The sequence below is a fragment of the Diorhabda carinulata genome, chromosome 7, assembly GCF_026250575.1.
Source record: "Diorhabda carinulata isolate Delta chromosome 7, icDioCari1.1, whole genome shotgun sequence".
Lineage (NCBI taxonomy): Eukaryota > Metazoa > Arthropoda > Insecta > Coleoptera > Chrysomelidae > Diorhabda > Diorhabda carinulata.
In genome coordinates, this window is record NC_079466.1 from 24,484,715 (window position 1) to 24,500,416 (window position 15,702).

Sequence of the window (15,702 nt, forward strand, 5' to 3'; positions counted from 1 at the left end):
TTTGTTGGAAATTTCATCCTCTTCAACGAGCCTTTTTCAAAATTGCTTCAATATTAATATTTTTCGAGTTATTAATAAAAAAATAGTTTTCTATAAACGCGCGCAGCTCTATTTTCAGCGTCAAATTAAAGTTATAAACAATGGAGATAGAGCTTCGGGAGTTGTAACTTTTTTATTGGAAATTTCATCCTCTTCAACGAGCCTTTTTCAAAATTGCTCCAATATTAATATTTTTCGAGTTATTAATAAAAAAATAGTTTACTATAAACGCGCGCAGCTCTATTTTCAACGTCAAATTAAAGTTATAAACAATGGAGATAGAGCTTCGGGAGTTTTAACTTTTTTGTTGGAAATTTTATCCTCTTCAACGAGCTTTTTTCAAAATTTCTCCAATATTAATATTTTTCGAGTTATCAACAAAAAACTAAATACCATTTTTTTCAATCCCAATTTATTGCCCTGCATCAAAAACATTTTTCTACAGGTGATATAAACAAGCAAATCAAAATTAAAACTACACAATCTACAAAGTATTTGTTTAAACAGTGAACGTTTTCATTAAATTGGTATTTGAAAGTTTCGACGAGACCGTACGACCTGCGAAGACCAGCAGTTATAATTTGCATATGAGTGTCGCGTTTGTTCACAATAGAACAAACACCGTCGCGAAGTTGTTCCATCGAGTGTTTGACAATGATTCACAGAAATAAAATCCGAATTTCGGCGTCGGGAAAACTGTACGGAACTAAAAACAGATATAACGTTGTAAAATAAATATATTACTGTGTCTGTAGTTCTCGGACCGTCCTCGTATATTTTAAGGTACACACACACACACACACACACACACAATTCTTTCCATTTCCTTGGCGCGACGCATTTTCCACTCTGATATCATCTCGAGTAATGTTTTTTGTCGAGTTTTATATTGTCACCTTCCATAGTTTTATGTCTCGAACCCGAAATCTTTTCGGATTTATTGACACAATCTTAGGGATAGAGAAATTACGGTTTGTCAGATATATCCCTCTAGCAAGTAATGTTTTGAAAAATGTGAATGTGACGTAGGGCTCCATATCTTTAAAACTACAATTCCCGAACGTGGAATTTATAGTACACTTCAACTACAGCTTTATAGCTATTGGATTTTTAGTGTTATCTATAGTAATCAAACTTAAATTTAATACTTGTCCCGTTAATAAAACTGAACTAGGTTGTATTGAATCACTTCGATATCATTTTTGACGATATATATCGCACAGAACTTAATCTAACCGAGTTTCTACTGAAATAATTCATGACTAGTTGGACGTCGATGGGTTCTATCCAGAATTTTCCGAATATATTATTTCAAATTAAACACCTTGTATATAAATAAACTTTTTAAAATGTCTTCTAATGCATTTCATCGCCAATTAATTATGGCAACACTGTTGTCAATATGTCAAAGCTGACTTTGACATTTGACATTTGACATTTTTAATGATTAACGCGTTTTTATACGGGTGGTATTTGAGTTGTTTTTCAAATCATATTATGAAGCAACCGACTGAAGTCGTAGTCGTGCGTCGAACTTAATCTAACCGAGTTTCCACTGAAATAATTCATGACTAGTTGGACGTCGATGGGTTCTATTCAGAATTTTCCGAGCTTCGGTCAGCCGATTCCCCGACTGGCTATTCTGAATCACCTCCTAGGGGATCCGGACGTGCTAAGAATCCCTACTTACAGTCGGCCTTGATGCGAATATATCTCTGTCGAGAATTTCATCCTAGTTGAATTAAACATTGGAAGTCCTCGGGAATTTCTATAAGTTGATTAGCATTTGATCCGGAAACTGTTGTGTTTCGAGAGAGTGCTCGCGAACAAGGATCGAAACGAAAATATTTTCACGATTAAGTTTGTTAAAACCCGATTTTTATTATTTATGGCCGGCGGATTTTAATCCAGCGCATTAAATCAAACAATTTGAACTGAATCGTTCGATGAAACTTTTTATAAAACTAAAGAAATATGAATAAGAAAATAACCAATAAAAATCAAAGAAAGAATCTGAAGAAAAAGAATATAATAGAGATAATACCAAAACAAAAATATACGAGGTGTGGTGCAAAAAATCAGTTCCTTCATGAAGTGCGTCGATTTTTCTTTCAAAAAATTTGGGAACCAGTTTTATTCACACTTTTCGCATGTTGAAATTTTCATATAAAATTTGCAGAAAACATTTTTCGTCAATTTCTATAGATTGAGCGATAGTTCGAATAGTTAATCGATGGTCATACCGACGATTTCGATTTTTTCATCCATTTTTGACGAGGAGGAGACAACCTGAACGAGAATCATCTTCAAAATCTCTCGGGCATCTTTAAAAACGCTTAAACTACTCAAATATTTATTACCATACACTTTTTTCGATAAATTATAAATTTCAGTTGCTGTTTATCATGAAATTTCAAAACAATCCGTTGCTGTACGACAAACATAAGTTTGATCATTCAAATACCTTCTTCAAGGACCATAGACGACATAGAATGTCCTTTCTACTAAGTAGTAAATCGTCCAAAAACCTTCTGTAAGGACTTTAGAAGTCGTGGAAAGTCCCAAGTCCTAAGTCCTAAGTCAAACCTAAGTTAAATCAATCAAAAACCTTCTTCAAGGACTGTAGACATCGTGGAAAGTCCCAAGTCCCAAGTCCTTTCTACGTTAAATGTTAGTAGATATTGAAAAAACTTCTTCAAGGACCATAGACGACATAGAATGTCCTTTCTACTAAGTAGTAAATCGTCCAAAAACCTTCTGTAAGGACTGTAGAAGTCGTGGAAAGTCCCAAGTCCTAAGTCCTAAGTCAAACCTAAGTTAAATCAATCAAAAACCTTCTTCAAGGACTGAAGACATCGTGGAAAGTCCCAAGTCCCAAGTCCTTTCTACGTTAAATGTTAGTAGATATTGAAAAAACTTCTTCAAGGACCATAGACGACATAGAATGTCCTTTCTACTAAGTAGTAAATCGTCCAAAAACCTTCTGTAAGGACTTTAGAAGTCGTGGAAAGTCCCAAGTCCTAAGTCCTAAGTCAAACCTAAGTTAAATCAATCAAAAACCTTCTTCAAGGACTGTAGACATCGTGGAAAGTCCCAAGTCCCAAGTCCTTTCTACGTTAAATGTTAGTAGATATTGAAAAAACTTCTTCAAGGACCATAGACGACATAAAATGTCCTTTCTACTAAGTAGTAAATCGTCCAAAAACCTTCTGTAAGGACTGTAGAAGTCGTGGAAAGTCCTTTCTACGACAAATTTCAAGTTCAAATGAATCTCCTCCAAATCAGTCAGGTTAAACAATTATTCTTTGGGTTTTCAAATTTGGATCTTCCCAAAATTTGTACATTTTTTTGTATACGATCCTTGAATCGAAATATTTTTCATTGCGTTATAAATTAGATTTATTTTTGTGTTGGTGGAAAAGATTTAAGTAACTAAGTAATAACTCAAAGATCAAATAATGGATTAATCCTTCGACTAACAAAACTTCGGTATTAGTGATTTCTGGAGACAAAAACTTCCGCCCGGGATAAATTTCCTTTCATCTGTCAGGGACGAATAACACGAAGTAAGTAGTAAAACAATCATTATAAAATTATCCACTTTAAATCGTACGAAGGGGGATTCGATGAATTTATTTGTAATTAATAAAGTTTTTTAATTGATAAACTAGTACAGTCAATCAACTATAATTAACAAAGAGCGTTTTCGTATTGGAAATGTATCAAAATTAAAGTGTACTAACTTTAATATATTCCGAGTTTTCGTCTGGGAAATAATTCGTTCGATAATGTTCGATTCGAAGTCAGAAACTTCTCGAACGACCCCCGTATTTCCCATTTCGATTTTGCTTATAGAAGATTTCCTGTGGTGTTTACGACTAACTCTGATTTGGTATATTTGTCAATATAATTCAATTTTATTTACATGGTTATTTATAAATTATATAATATTATTAATTATTTAAATTGGGTACAATTATGAATTAAATACTATTCCTATGAACTCTGTATAATTCCAATTACTATCTCTATTAAGTCCTTGTTTGCATGCAGTTGTTTTAACGATGATAAGTCGCTTGGAGTGGTTTTCAGCAGCCTCTGTGTGGATTCTCGCGGGGCTATTTACTTTTGTCGTATTTTTTTTTTTCATTCCCATTCAACTATATTTGTTTAATAAAACAAAAACTCCCCATTCCAACATTCCTTTTTCTTTTAATATTCATCGATTAATAATAACAAAACACAGAAACTCAAAATTTGATTATAAATTCTCATTGAATTCCAATTGAATCCAGACACATTCCGAATGTATTCCAAACATCTTCAGAACGTATCGAATTATGTTCAGAACATGTATGTTTGCACATGCGTCAGATATAAAATCCTTCAAGACATTTGACGTATTCAAACCACGTTCGAAATTAGAAATCTGTGCTCCAAGATCATAGAATTCAAAATCCCGAACGTGCTTTTTTAGTACCGCGAACGCACCGCGCGCAAATCTGGTGACAGAACATGCTCAGAACAGAGCTAATGTTAAAGCTAGTTACACACCCAATTCCTAACGTGGGAAGTTGTAGTTAAATAAATTATTCGAGTAATTTATCACTTGAGGTTAGAGGTTATTAACAATAAGTTTTAATGGTTTCTCGTGGAGTTACATATGTGAAGTGTTGTTGTATTTATAGTCAATTAATGTTGATAAAAAACTGTACAAGCTCAGGAATAGATTCAAAAGTGTTATCAGGACTCTGGTCCATCGAAAAGAACAATTTACTGAATTTAAACGTGGTCGTATAGACACCGATGATGGGGAACGTTCCTGGTAGTTCAATTGAGCTGGTTACTACAGAAAATATCAAAAAAATCTGAAAATTGATAATATCTTATGGTAAATTGAGATAATTAAGTCAGTACTTATGCAGTGTTGATGATTCCGAGGTGTTTCACTATGTTTGCACAGATTTTTGCGTCGATATGCACCGACTGCAGTCCAAATCCAGCTGGGAAGGTCTTGGCTTCAGTAGTTCAGGATAAGCATGGAATATTGTTGATTGACTACCTCCAAAAGGGAAAGGCCATCAATAGCGAATACTACATAGAGTTGTTGGATGGTTTGAATGGAAAAATGGAGGAAAAACGTCGAAGTTTCATCAAGACAATGCACCGATTCACAAATTCAACACAACGATGGTTAAATTGAACGGATTGCATGTCGAATCGCTTCCTCATCCACCGTATAGTCCAGATCTGACCCTGAATGATGATTTAGCTCAAATAACGAAGTAATTGAACGGAAACTGAAGCTTATTTTGAGCAAGGCAGCGAGAAATAGGAACGATTGGATTACTCTGATGGATTGATGGATAAAATCGTTTATTTGGCAAAAAAATGTGTTTTCGTGGCTATTATACTACAAAATTAAAGACATGTTTTAACAATTTGAAGGAAAAAAACGTTTCGAAAAGCTCAAAATACGTGAAAAGGTCGTATATATAGGTAATGGTCCAACTTTTTAACGGATGGAACGTAATCGGCAGCCATAAAAAAGTTTGTTATTTCAAAGACGTGTTTGGCACTTCTCGAGATATCATTATACTGAAAATAAATGGAAAAATTGTGAAAATAACCAGGTATGTTTAAAGGGAACGAAACAAACGTGGGTAATAATTGGTTCATTATTTTTGTTTCGGAATTGCCTCACTTTAAATTTTTTACGCCGTCGTCAAACTTCCAAAAGAATTAATCAATCTGTTGTTTCATCTTTTCTTCTATCACATTCTATTCCTTCTTCTATATAAATTGTAATAAGGTGTTTTTGAAAAATAACGTTAGAGATAAATTAGACAATAATCACTTGGTTCTGAATCAATCGGAGCAACAGGCAACTTCTGAAGATGGGCAAGATTGCCTCATAAGATTAATACAAATTTTCTTCTATTTCCTAAGCATAAATGGAGGAAAAAATTGCTTTGAATCTTTAATTCCAATGTACAATGTGATTCTATTCAAAATAAAGAAAATTTTTCATATTAATGCATGAATAAAAATAATTTGAGTCTTCAATTTGAATTTCAATTGAATTTCAAAATAGAAACTACTCCCTATTCGTTATTTGAAATAGATCGGATTTGAATTTTGATATTTTTTAACATTATACTAAGTGATTGAAAGGTTTAAACATATTTAAAAGTTTTTTTCACATTTTTCTTCACTTTTTTCATTATTTTCTTTTTGTTTCGATATTAAGTGTGCTTGACAAGTAACATCTACAGTCCTTGAAGGAGGTTTTTGAATGATCTAACTCATGTTTGTCGTAGAAAGGACTTTCCACATCGTCTACAGTCCTTGCAGAAGGTTTTTGAATGATCTAACTTATGTTTGTCGTAGAAAGGACTTTCCACATCGTCTACAGTCCTTGCAAAAGGTTTTTGAATTATCTAACTGATGTTTGTCGTAGAAAGGACTTTCCACATCGTCTACAATCCTTGCAGAAGGTTTTTGAATGATCTAACTCATGTTTGTCGTAGAAAGGACTTTCCACATCGTCTACAGTCCTTGCAGAAGGTTTTTGAATGATCTAACTTATGTTTGTCGTAGAAAGGACTTTCCACATCGTCTACAGTCCTTGCAAAAGGTTTTTGAATGATCTAACTCATGTTTGTCGTAGAAAGGACTTTCCGCGACGTCTACAATCCTTGCAGAAGGTTTTTGAATGATCTAACTGATGTTTGTCGTAGAAAGGACTTTCCACATCGTCTACAGTCCTTGCAGAAGGTTTTTGAATGATCTAACTCATGTTTGTCGTAGAAAGGACTTTCCGCGACGTCTACAATCCTTCCAGAAGGTTTTTGAATGATCTAACTCATTTTTGTCGTAGAAAGGACTTTCTACATCGTCTACAGTCCTTGCAAAAGGTTTTTGAATTATCTAACTCATGTTTGTCGTAGAAAGGACTTTCCGCGACGTCTACAATCCTTGCAGAAGGTTTTTGAATGATCTAACTCATGTTTGTCGTAGAAAGGACTTTCCACGACGGCTGCAGTCCTTGCAGAAGCTTTTTGAATGATCTAACTCATTTTTGTCGTAGAAAGGACTTTCCACGACGTCTACAGTCCTTCCAGAAGCTTTTTGAATGATCAAACTCATGTTTGTCGTAGAAAGGACTTTCCACGACGTCTACAGTCCTTGCAAAAGGTTTTTGAATGATCTAACTCATGTTTGTCGTAGAAAGGACTTTCCGCGACGTCTACAATCCTTGCAGAAGGTTTTTGAATGATCTAACTGATGTTTGTCGTAGAAAGGACTTTCCACATCGTCTACAGTCCTTGCAGAAGGTTTTTGAATGATCTAACTCATGTTTGTCGTAGAAAGGACTTTCCGCGACGTCTACAATCCTTGCAGAAGGTTTTTGAATGATCTAACTGATGTTTGTCGTAGAAAGGACTTTCCACATCGTCTACAGTCCTTGCAGAAGGTTTTTGAATGATCTAACTCATGTTTGTCGTAGAAAGGACTTTCCGCGACGTCTACAATCCTTCCAGAAGGTTTTTGAATGATCTAACTCATTTTTGTCGTAGAAAGGACTTTCTACATCGTCTACAGTCCTTGCAAAAGGTTTTTGAATTATCTAACTCATGTTTGTCGTAGAAAGGACTTTCCGCGACGTCTACAATCCTTGCAGAAGGTTTTTGAATGATCTAACTCATGTTTGTCGTAGAAAGGACTTTCCACGACGGCTGCAGTCCTTGCAGAAGCTTTTTGAATGATCTAACTCATTTTTGTCGTAGAAAGGACTTTCCACGACGTCTACAGTCCTTCCAGAAGCTTTTTGAATGATCAAACTCATGTTTGTCGTAGAAAGGACTTTCCACGACGTCTACAGTCCTTGCAAAAGGTTTTTGAATGATCTAACTCATGTTTGTCGTAGAAAGGACTTTCCGCGACGTCTACAATCCTTGCAGAAGGTTTTTGAATGATCTAACTGATGTTTGTCGGAGAAAGGACTTTCCACATCGTCTACAGTCCTTGCAGAAGGTTTTTGAATGATCTAACTCATGTTTGTCGTAGAAAGGACTTTCCGCGACGTCTACAATCCTTGCAGAAGGTTTTTGAATGATCTAACTGATGTTTGTCGTAGAAAGGACTTTCCACATCGTCTACAGTCCTTGCAGAAGGTTTTTGAATGATCTAACTCATGTTTGTCGTAGAAAGGACTTTCCGCGACGTCTACAATCCTTGCAGAAGGTTTTTGAATGATCTAACTGATGTTTGTCGTAGAAAGGACTTTCCACATCGTCTACAGTCCTTGCAGAAGGTTTTTGAATGATCTAACTCATGTTTGTCGTAGAAAGGACTTTCCGCGACGTCTACAATCCTTGCAGAAGGTTTTTGAATGATCTAACTGATGTTTGTCGTAGAAAGGACTTTCCACATCGTCTACAGTCCTTGCAAAAGGTTTTTGAATTATCTAACTCATGTTTGTCGTAGAAAGGACTTTCCGCGACGTCTACAATCCTTGCAGAAGGTTTTTGAATGATCTAACTGATGTTTGTCGTAGAAAGGACTTTCCACATCGTCTACAGTCCTTGCAGAAGGTTTTTGAATGATCTAACTCATGTTTGTCGTAGAAAGGACTTTCCGCGACGTCTACAATCCTTGCAGAAGGTTTTTGAATGATCTAACTGATGTTTGTCGTAGAAAGGACTTTCCACATCGTCTACAGTCCCTGCAAAAGGTTTTTGAATTATCTAACTGATGTTTGTCGTAGAAAGGACTTTCCACATCGTCTACAGTCCTTGCAAAAGGTTTTTGAATGATCTAACTCATGTTTGTCGTAGAAAGGACTTTCCGCGACGTCTACAATCCTTGCAGAAGGTTTTTGAATGATCTAACTGATGTTTGTCGTAGAAAGGACTTTCCACATCGTCTACAGTCCTTGCAGAAGGTTTTTGAATGATCTAACTCATGTTTGTCGTAGAAAGGACTTTCCGCGACGTCTACAATCCTTGCAGAAGGTTTTTGAATGATCTAACTGATTTTTGTCGTAGAAAGGACTTTCCACATCGTCTACAGTCCCTGCAAAAGGTTTTTGAATTATCTAACTGATGTTTGTCGTAGAAAGGGCTTTCCACGACGTCTACAGTCCTTGCAAAAGGTTTTTGAATGATCTAACTCATGTTTGTCGTAGAAAGGACTTTCCGCGACGTCTACAATCCTTGCAGAAGGTTTTTGAATGATCTAACTGATGTTTGTCGTAGAAAGGACTTTCCACATCGTCTACAGTCCTTGCAGAAGGTTTTTGAATGATCTAACTCATGTTTGTCGTAGAAAGGACTTTCCGCGACGTCTACAATCCTTGCAGAAGGTTTTTGAATGATCTAACTGATGTTTGTCGTAGAAAGGACTTTCCACATCGTCTACAGTCCCTGCAAAAGGTTTTTGAATTATCTAACTGATGTTTGTCGTAGAAAGGGCTTTCCACGACGTCTACAGTCCTTGCAAAAGGTTTTTGAATGATCTAACTCATGTTTGTCGTAGAAAGGACTTTCCACGACGTCTACAGTCCTTGCAGAAGGTTTTTGAATGATCTAACTGATGTTTGTCGTAGAAAGGACTTTCCACATCGTCTACAGTCCTTGCAAAAGGTTTTTGAATTATCTAACTCATGTTTGTCGTAGAAAGGACTTTCCGCGACGTCTACAATCCTTGCAGAAGGTTTTTGAATGATCTAACTTATGTTTGTCGTAGAAAGGACTTTCCACATCGTCTACAGTCCTTGCAAAAGGTTTTTGAATGATCTAACTCATGTTTGTCGTAGAAAGGACTTTCCGCGACGTCTACAATCCTTGCAGAAGGTTTTTGAATGATCTAACTGATGTTTGTCGTAGAAAGGACTTTCCACATCGTCTACAGTCCTTGCAGAAGGTTTTTGAATGATCTAACTCATGTTTGTCGTAGAAAGGACTTTCCGCGACGTCTACAATCCTTGCAGAAGGTTTTTGAATGATCTAACTGATGTTTGTCGTAGAAAGGACTTTCCACATCGTCTACAGTCCTTGCAGAAGGTTTTTGAATGATCTAACTCATGTTTGTTGTAGAAAGGACTTTCCGCGACGTCTACAATCCTTCCAGAAGGTTTTTGAATGATCTAACTCATTTTTGTCGTAGAAAGGACTTTCTACATCGTCTACAGTCCTTGCAAAAGGTTTTTGAATTATCTAACTCATGTTTGTCGTAGAAAGGACTTTCCGCGACGTCTACAATCCTTGCAGAAGGTTTTTGAATGATCTAACTCATGTTTGTCGTAGAAAGGACTTTCCACGACGGCTGCAGTCCTTGCAGAAGCTTTTTGAATGATCTAACTCATGTTTGTCGTAGAAAGGACTTTCCGCGACGTCTACAATCCTTGCAGAAGGTTTTTGAATGATCTAACTGATGTTTGTCGTAGAAAGGACTTTCCACATCGTCTACAGTCCTTGCAGAAGGTTTTTGAATGATCTAACTCATGTTTGTCGTAGAAAGGACTTTCCGCGACGTCTACAATCCTTGCAGAAGGTTTTTGAATGATCTAACTGATGTTTGTCGTAGAAAGGACTTTCCACATCGTCTACAGTCCTTGCAAAAGGTTTTTGAATTATCTAACTCATGTTTGTCGTAGAAAGGACTTTCCGCGACGTCTACAATCCTTGCAGAAGGTTTTTGAATGATCTAACTTATGTTTGTCGTAGAAAGGACTTTCCACATCGTCTACAGTCCTTGCAAAAGGTTTTTGAATGATCTAACTCATGTTTGTCGTAGAAAGGACTTTCCACATCGTCTACAGTCCTTGCAAAAGGTTTTTGAATGATCTAACTCATGTTTGTCGTAGAAAGGACTTTCCACGACGTCTACAGTCCTTCCAGAAGGTTTTTGAATGATCTAACTTATGTTTGTCGTAGAAAGGACTTTCCACATCGTCTACAGTCCTTGCAGAAGGTTTTTGAATGATCTAACTCATGTTTGTCGTAGAAAGGACTTTCCACGACGTCTACAGTCCTTGCAAAAGGTTTTTGAATGATCTAACTCATGTTTGTCGTAGAAAGGACTTTCCGCGACGTCTACAATCCTTGCAGAAGGTTTTTGAATGATCTAACTGATGTTTGTCGTAGAAAGGACTTTCCACATCGTCTACAGTCCTTGCAAAAGGTTTTTGAATTATCTAACTCATGTTTGTCGTAGAAAGGACTTTCCGCGACGTCTACAATCCTTGCAGAAGGTTTTTGAATGATCTAACTGATGTTTGTCGTAGAAAGGACTTTCCACATCGTCTACAGTCCCTGCAAAAGGTTTTTGAATTATCTAACTGATGTTTGTCGTAGAAAGGGCTTTCCACGACGTCTACAGTCCTTGCAGAAGCTTTTTGAATGATCTACTTTTTAGTATAAAGGATAGTCCACGTCTTTTTTTGTATATCTACTCCTTGAAAAGGATTTTCAATTGATCTACATACATTTATTATAAAAAGGACTTTCCACGACATTTGTACTCCTTGAAAAAAGTTTTTGAATAATATATTCACTTTATAAACTATTTGTTATTTAATATTTCGAGAATCGTATTCAATTCCAACATTTATATCATAAATTAAAACGATAATTATTTTTTTGTAAATAAAGTGAGTGAATTGAAGTGTAAAAAATCGACATCATTTTTTCAAACTTCGCAATTAAGCCTGTATCTCAACAAATCTAAATTAAAGCGTGTCTTTTCTCGTCCTCATTTTTTTTCTCCCCGAACAATGGGACTTAAGTTTTTAGATTAAGATCTTCCATCTCGTCTTTCATGACGCAAGACGATTCGCGAACTTGAAAAACTTTGTTTTATCTTTTTGGTTACTCGGCTTTAATCCCAGGTTATTTTTTTCGCTTATCCTAGATAAAAACAAACAAATAAAACGGATCCTATATCGAAAAATCGATTATTTAACTCACTAACGTATTTTTGTATTCCCTTTTTTTTGGTCTGGTACTTCTGGGATCATCCCCGTATATAAAACCAAGTTAAAATCGTTAAAGAATGTCTAATATTGAACGTGCAAATGATATTTTAATATTTTTAAATAACTTTTTGTGGTTTTAAAAATCGAAAACTTATATTTAACCCCCTTCGAATGATACAACAACCCCCAAAGGTCTTATTGGAAAATTGTCGCTACAGGTCAACGGAAAATCATACCCAATAACCTCAAAACCTCAAAAAGTTAATATTTGAATAATTTTAATGGTAAGAATTGTTTTTTCCATTGGAAATTCCATATCCTGATTCAAGTAACTCATCAACGATGGATAGGGTGGAAAAAATCGATGTAATAACCAAAACTTACATTTTTTTTTATAAGGAAATACGAAGGGCATCGTATATGTATTAAACCCTTCGATTTCAATGGATTAAAACAACTTAGAAAGCTTGAAATTAGGTCCATCATTTGGAAAGTTGTAGCTGTGTACTAAATCAGACTTTCCGCTCGAATCGACGTCTCTTTGACACAGGATCCGGTGATTTTCCTTTGTCTAATCACTGATTTTCCATGTTTAGGTTCAGATAAATCCGTTCCACGCGCGATGGAACTGTTTCCATTTAGAAATCTCACTCTCATTTAGAAGATCCGGATGCTTGGTACTCCCAGTATCTCTATTATTGAAATTCTGTTTTCCACTGAAGTTTTCCTTGCCGGTACTCCGCTTTAAACTTCTTCAATTCATCGTTCTTGAGATTAAATGGTTTTATCATTGATTAAACAACATCGTCGCTAATAACAACAAAGAAAATCTATTTTAAACCTTGTTTGAACCAATTTTTATTAAAAATATTCATTTAGAGATGTAGCGAATAATAATTTGTGCTCAATGAATCAAAATTTCGAGTAGAACTCCACCAGGTTATCAAATTAATCCATATTTTCGTTCGACCCTAACTTACTTACATCACTTTATATCCACCAAGAAAAACCACACTCGGAAACTGTCATTTCTCGTAAATCACATCACAGGATTTTTTTATTTTTTTTTTGTGAAGATTCCCGCGTGAGATTTCGCGTAAAACGGGATTTTTGATGCACCGGCGTTGAAAACGTGTCGGTGGAGTTGGCGTCGCGACGGTCCACGATACACTGCTGGGCAGGCCCAGTTTCGCAACTCTGAGCGCCACATTGGTGCGTGGGTGGCTGACGAACTAAAGACATCTCTTCGACTTATATTCGAGTTATGATATTTCAACGCACTCCCTAATTTATGAAAAGTACTCGACATTTTTCAGCGGCTCGACATTGGTAAATATTTAATAATTATTAGTGGAAATTTTCCGGGTTATTTCCGAGAGGATTCTGTCCACACATTTCCAGGTGTATTTAACCAAGTTTAAGGTTAAATATCCACTATCCATCCTGTAAAAAATATCCAGAAAACGTGAAATTTCTAGGAATTATTGTCTAGAAATCAAAAAAATTGATGATTTCCATTCCGAGTCCGTTCAGGCGTTCTACCCAACCGATTTGCTTAATTTTTTTTTTTTCAATGGAAGGTATTGATGCACAGATCAGCCATCAACCATCGGATTTCATCTAATTTACACCATTCTCAAATTATACTCAAATGCGATTTCCCCCTGTACATTACTTTTGGGAGTTTCTCACATACACACGTTCTATCCTCAATATCTCAGGTTCTAATATAGCTACAGAGTTCGTTTTGGTTTAAGAACACTAGCTGAAACATCTTCTTTCTTTTAAGTTTTCGAACACTCAAATCGGTTGAGTTGGAGAGGAGCTAGGCGCGGAGATTCAATGTGGAGTTATGGATTTTTGTAGGTTTTTGGCACAATTTTTCTACATTCAAAGATCTATATCTCAGGTTCTAATATAGCTACAGAGTTTGTTTTTATTTAAAAATAGTCGCTTAAACACCCTCTTTCTTTTGAGTTTTTGAACACTTAAATCGGTTGAGTTAAAGAGGAGCTAGGCGCAGAGATTCAATGTGGAGTTATGGATTTTTGTAGGTTTTTGGCACAATTTTTCTACATTCAAAGATCTATATCTCAGGTTTTAATATGGCTACAGAGTTTGTTTTTATTTAAAAATAGTCGCTTAAACACCCTCTTTCTTTTGAGTTTTTGAACACTCAAATCGGTTGAGTTGGAGAGGAGCTAGGCGCGGAGATTCAATGTGGAGTTATGGATTTTTGTAGGTTTTTGGCACAATTTTTCTACATTCAAAGATCTATATCTCAGGTTTTAATATGGCTACAGAGTTTGTTTTTATTTAAAAATAGTCGCTTAAACACCCTCTTTCTTTTGAGTTTTTGAACACTTAAATCGGTTGAGTTAAAGAGGAGCTAGGCGCAGAGATTCAATGTGGAGTTATGGATTTTTGTAGGTTTTTGGCACAATTTTTCTACATTCAAAGATCTATATCTCAGGTTCTAATATAGCTACAGAGTTTGTTTTTATTTAAAAATAGTCGCTCAAACACCCTCTTTCTTTTGAGTTTTTGAACACTTAAATCGGTTGAGATGGAGAGGAGCTAGGCGCAGAGATTCAATGTGGAGTTATGGATTTTTGTAGGTTTTTGGCACAATTTTTCTACATTCAAAGATCTATATCTCAGGTTTTAATATGGCTACAGAGTTTGTTTTTATTTAAAAATAGTCGCTCAAACACCCTCTTTCTTTTGAGTTTTTGAACACTTAAATCGGTTGAGTTGGAGAGGAGCTAGGCGCGGACATTCAATGTGTAGTTTATTGTCTAGAAATAAGACATTATAAAAATCAAAAACTCATCCTATTTTTTTGATAATGTAGTTCGAAACTTCAAATATTTATCCACGTATCCATATCCATGATTCCTCAATGTACGTTGCTGAAAATTTCATGCCTCCTCTGGATTATCGTGAACTGAAAGTGGATATTAACCAAAAATTTGTTGACAATGGAATAGAACCAGCGTCGTGAAGATGTTTCCATCGAGTTTTTGGTGATATTTCACCCCGTTTCATAACCATAGATGAAACGTCGATCCATTTGGAACAACAGAACAATCAAAACAATGGACTGAAAAGGGAGATCCGGCTCCAAAGAAGACATAGACCGTTCCGTCGTTAAACAAGGTCATGGCGTTGGTTTTTTTGCAGCTCGACATTGGTAAATATTTAATAATTATTAGTGGAAATTTTCCGGGTTATTTCCGAGAGGATTCTGTCCACACATTTCCAGGTGTATTTAACCAAGTTTAAGGTTAAATATCCACTATCCATCCTGTAAAAAATATCCAGAAAACGTGAAATTTCTAGGAATTATTGTCTAGAAATCAAAAAAATTGATGATTTCCATTCCGAGTCCGTTCAGGCGTTCTACCCAACCGATTTGCTTAATTTTTTTTTTTTCAATGGAAGGTATTGATGCACAGATCAGCCATCAACCATCGGATTTCATCTAATTTACACCATTCTCAAATTATACTCAAATGCGATTTCCCCCTGTACATTACTTTTGGGAGTTTCTCACATACACACGTTCTATCCTCAATATCTCAGGTTCTAATATAGCTACAGAGTTCGTTTTGGTTTAAGAACACTAGCTGAAACATCTTCTTTCTTTTAAGTTTTCGAACACTCAAATCGGTTGAGTTGGA

General features: G+C 35.8%; 1 protein-coding gene across 1 annotated transcript in view; it reads right to left on the reverse strand.

The window, feature by feature from the left end:
* The window catches only part of LOC130896609 (zwei Ig domain protein zig-8-like), a 216,545-nt gene extending 203,354 nt beyond the window's left edge, over nt 1-13,191 (reverse strand). Inside the window, exon 1 of the mRNA XM_057804806.1 lies at nt 13,004-13,191. The gene's annotated coding sequence lies outside the window, so the exon portion shown is untranslated. The remainder of the gene's footprint in view (nt 1-13,003) is intronic.
* Nucleotides 13,192-15,702: the final 2,511 nt, after the last annotated feature.